Genomic DNA, 4,885 nt, shown 5'->3' with positions numbered 1-4,885 from the left:
TACGAAAACTGCCTACCATGCTGGAAAATCGAATTTAGAAAATGCAGCAGAAAATATATTTTAGGGAAAATAAGAGTTTTAAAAAATTTAAAAAATAGGAACTTGGTTGTGATATTTAAAGTAATAAACAATTAATCAAAATTATACCTTTTCGATTCATCTAACATGAATACTTCGACCGAGTAGTCTTCTTCGTTATCTTCAAGTTCAAGTTTGCTGAGTGTGGGCTCACTTTGAATCAGAAAATTTTCTTATGGGTAATTTTGTAATTTCTCTAAACTTTTAGGCTAAGTTGTAAATAAGAAAAATATTTCTAGAAATTTTTTAAATAATTTCTTTAGAAAATTTTCTCTCTAAAACTTTCTCTTAAACTCAAATGTGTGAAAAATAATGACCCATGACTCTTTTTATATAAGGAGAGTTTAGAGAGTTCAACTATGATAAATTTTAATAACTTTAATATTAAATTAATATAATACTTATCAAAATAAATATTAAATTAAATTTAATGTAACATCCCAAATTTTTGGTTTAAAGTTTCTAAAATTATTTCAACAATAAGTAATTAGCTTAATGGTTAAGAGAAAACGAGGAGACAGTCTAATAAGCTTAGAGACCCGAGTTTGATTTCCTTCCGTTGCAAATTGGCAATTTTTGTTATTTTTGCTCCCACTCCCTTAGTTTTGTGCCACCTAGCCTAGTAAACCCTACGTATAGATACTATTTTCTCATTATTTTTCAGCTTTTCTTCTATTCATCTTCTATTCTTGTTGTTACTCCAATCTCTTACTTCTTTCTTCTAAAATTTTTCTTCTTTCTTTCCTTTTTTTCGTCTTAGAACACAGTGATTTCACCATAGTTGTGTCACCCCTCTGTCTAATATTTTGCTATTATTTTTTCCAGCCACTTTGCTGATTGTTTTAACCCTTTTGCTTCCCTAGAACTCTCCTTTATGCTGCCCTATTAGCCTCCATTTGTTGTCCATTGTCGCCCCCTTTCCTCCATTCGTGGTGGTGTCGGTTAGTTCTCTTTTCCTCTCCCTTTTCTGTCAATTTTTTCTACTATCTTTCCAGCCAATAAACTATTGTTCCAGTCCTAAAAGGTGTTCCCTTTTTATCCAAAGATCTCTTTTTGTCCCAACCAAGCCATCCCTTTTCTACTGCCGCTTGTGATGTTGTCGCCCCTTGGAAAACCATTGTTTTGGGCTACTAATTTCTTTTCAGTTGTTTCCCCTTATAGCAGTAAGTTTTTTTTTTTCTGCTTTATTTATATCTATCTGAAACATTCTTAATCAATGGGGTATCCTAATACATTCATTCAACATCTCAGATCTGGTTATTGGGTAGTGTAAGTGCATATCTATGTGAGATCTTGCATTGTTTCCATTTTGCTAATAGTTGTTGCCTTGGTCGAATGCTCTTGGATTACTAATTTTTAAGTATTATTTCAATCTTAGGTACTGATTTGAACGTACCAGCTCAGAAGTGAAGTTGAAATTTCGTTCGCACCCTCGTTCCACATAAAGTCAGTGTAAGTTACCTTGACAAATTGGAGCAGAAAGTTTTTTGGTATAACACTGATTTGGATGAACCCTTAGGGTGTGTTTCAAGGCTATTTTTAATAGTATTTTAACATGTTAAATGTTTTAATTTGGCTTTAGGTACGTTAAGGTTTAAGTGTGGAAGCACGAACTGTACGGATCAGTGCTGCGGACTTGTGAGTTAAGGTGTGGGTATGAAATTTGCATGATTGATTGTTAATTCTTAAATATAATTTACAAATTGTTATACAATTCTTATTGGGTGGGCACGGTTGAATGGCCTAATAATGAATAAGGAATGTGACATTAAAATTATTGATTGAATGGTTAAGCTTTTCCCGAGATTGTATGTATGCTTAATTGATGTAATTGATTGTTTGATTGGTTTCCAATGTTATGGATTTATGTATGTTGATTGGAACATGCTTTGAAATGATGTTATAACATGTTCACTAATTATCCGATGCATGTGTAATGTTCGATGTGCAATGCTACTGCTCAAACTGAATACTAAGTATTACTAGATTGTATCGTATGTTACATACTAGTGAAGTTGTTGACTTGATTGACTGAATGAATGCAAATCTAAAATCGAGAATTTACTGAAAGCTTGATTGAATGCCAATGTTATTGATAAATGAAATGTATGCAAAGTGTACACCAACACTGATTATTGATACGCATGTTAAGCATGCCATTGGCAAGTTAATGTGGTTGACGGAGGAGTTCCGTAGAGTATTGATGGTAGTTAAAGTCCACATTAATGTTGTTAATGCACTGCACCAGGAGTATCAAGGAGATTGACGATTTTATCGCATTATTGGTGGCTTATCCATGATATTAATGACTTCTCTACATATTTATTGGTTGTTTATCTATACTACTATACCGGTGGTTTATCTACATCAATCTTCAGCTCGCATTGTTTGGTGTTTGCAAGACAAGTTATGGGGAACTCGTGGTGTGTAGTGGATGAATGGATAGGAACATTTTTGCATTGCATTATACTCATGGCATACTCATGCATTATTGAAATATGCTATGTACCGTTTTGTAATGAAATTGTCGATTGTTTATATTGTTGTTGACTCATAGTGAGCTATTTTAAGCTCACCCCTTAGTCTGAACTTCTCAGGTAATGAACGACATGAGGATCAGACCTGGCATGCGAACGTTTCATGGGGTTCGAACTATTTTTACTTTAAATATTTTTCTATAAGTTTTTATGCAATTTTTGGACTATAAAGCCTTATTTTGGATTATGGTTTGAGGTTTTTGGATTTGGGTTTGGGTTTTATGCATGCATTATTCAACGCATTAAAAATATATGTTAACTAGAAAATGCATGTTATTTGACCTATGAATAGTGTTTTCCACTGCATTAAAAGATAACAGAACTTTGCAAAACAAGGCGACAAACAATGAGTTTTTAGAAACATTGCTATCAATAACAAAACGAGACTTAAGAATAGACGGTTTAATAAATATTTATTTTTCCAAACTAACTCAAGTTCAACCATGGTTTTCCAAGATGAGTCGAATTAAGGTTTTTATGGTTCGTAGGGTTACTTAGTCATTTCAGTGACTAATGTAGTCTTCGCGATCTGACCATAACATCTAGGACGGGTTAGGAGGTTACATTTAATATTAAGATAATCACTTTATTATTAAATTAATAAAATACTATCAAGATAAATAATAAATTAAATTTAATATTAAATCTATTAAAGTAATATTATTTTTGGGATAGTTAATCGGAAATCAAATTATTCGGTAGAGTCTTAGTAAGAGTGTAATTCGTCCACTACTCAACCATTGAAGGACAGCTTGTTGGCCACTGGAATGTCATCACTGTCACTGTTGGCACCTTCATGCTCGATAGTGCCACCACAGGTGTGAAACCTTTACGGCACCCCGAGTCAGTTTGGTTGTTGTCATTTTGGTCCGAGCCAATGACAATTATATCGGTTCAGTCCTGCCATCAATTGGACTATCGGCTCAATTTGTAATGTCTCGCTTGGCGTAAACTGCATCGAAATGTTGTTTGGAAAATAGTTTATTAAGCCTACAGTAGAAAAAGGGAGATATTGGTGAATTATCCGTTAAATGCTTGGGTGGCATATTGCGTGGATTCGAAAGTACGCCCAAATTAGGAACGCCTTGCTAGATTTCAACATTTAGAGGGCTCTAGGGTTTGGCAGACTCTTTTGTGAGATAATCTGCCAACCTTAGATAATTTGTGATATGTGAACATGTGGAAAGGAGATTTGTTTGTGATGCCTCTCGTAAGGCAGTTATATTGCAAACAGGACTGGTAGATCATGCGAACACGTTGTTAACTAAACAAGAGTTATACGTGGAGTTATGGAAGGAATATGAACATGACTGATATGTGATTTGATTTCTGAAATATAGGTCAAAGGCTAGAACAATGAGGGTTATTTGTAATCATGCATGATTGTGGGGGTATGTTTAAGTTAGCATATAATAACCACCCATGTATTGTATGAGTTATGTTTCAATTGGCATATTGTGTTTGAATGACAAAGTCTCATAAAAAGGTCTGTGTTTCTTTCTTGCGGGTATTGATGCTTCTTAATTATTAGCATTCTTGTAAATTATTTGTCTATTTTGGAACTCATTAAGTTCAAACAATCTTACTCTATTACTTTTTCCTTCTCAGCCATTTTGATAGTAGAAGAAGATTCAGTTGAAGGGGACTACACCAGAGTTACGCTTGCGAGTGAGCCACTTGTTTATTTTTGTATCATGCATAGCTATTCTGGCAAGTGGTTTATAGATTTTTTTTCTATTCAACATATGTAATTATCCCTATCGTTTACACTGTCTCTATTTAGAAAAGAATTTCCCCTTTTCCCTAAAAGTGTACGCCTAATTTCCTTGATCTCTTCTTTATGAACTGACCATTTATATGTATACGCAAAAACTGGGGAGTGGTCAGATAATAGAATTTTCTTTTTACAATTCCTATTATTTTTCTTTAAGGATGTGTTACAAAATGAAAGAAAAATAATTACTTTTAACTAAAAGGTAAATGTTCGTAACTATTTTCTAAAAAATTAAGTAAAAAAAGGTTTGAATCCTCTAGTAACACCCCAACCCATTGGGTGGTCCATCTGGCTTAAGGTTATACACCATATTTCTTGACAGATTAATGAGTGTTACAAGTTTTGGTATTAGAGCCTAGGTTTATTCGACCCTCGAAAACCAAAGGCTAAATCACGCCCCACTATGCATGTTATATCTTTGGCTTAGTCCCTGTAGTTTTGATTAACTTAATTCCTGTTGTAGTAAAGAATAATGTTTGAAAGTTCAAGAGAAATG

The 4,885-nt window shown here is 33.6% G+C and overlaps 1 long non-coding RNA gene across 2 annotated transcripts; it reads left to right on the top strand.

Annotated features, from left to right (window-relative positions):
• The first annotated feature begins 620 nt into the window (after positions 1-620).
• Positions 621-4,424, top strand: LOC108474809 (uncharacterized). Of its 2 annotated transcripts, none has more exons than XR_008280048.1 (5): positions 621-1,347; positions 1,457-1,530; positions 1,661-1,726; positions 2,676-2,723; positions 4,224-4,424. It is a non-coding gene; the product is annotated as an uncharacterized LOC108474809 (long non-coding RNA). The 2 variants fall into 2 exon arrangements; XR_001869943.2 differs by having other exon boundaries at positions 623-1,241.
• The last annotated feature ends 461 nt before the right edge of the window (positions 4,425-4,885 follow it).

Source organism: Gossypium arboreum, chromosome 3 (assembly GCF_025698485.1).
Source record: "Gossypium arboreum isolate Shixiya-1 chromosome 3, ASM2569848v2, whole genome shotgun sequence".
In the NCBI taxonomy this organism is placed as follows: domain Eukaryota; kingdom Viridiplantae; phylum Streptophyta; class Magnoliopsida; order Malvales; family Malvaceae; genus Gossypium; species Gossypium arboreum.
The sequence above is the reverse complement of the archived record's forward strand: the minus strand, read 5'-3'. Positions and strand labels throughout refer to the sequence as shown.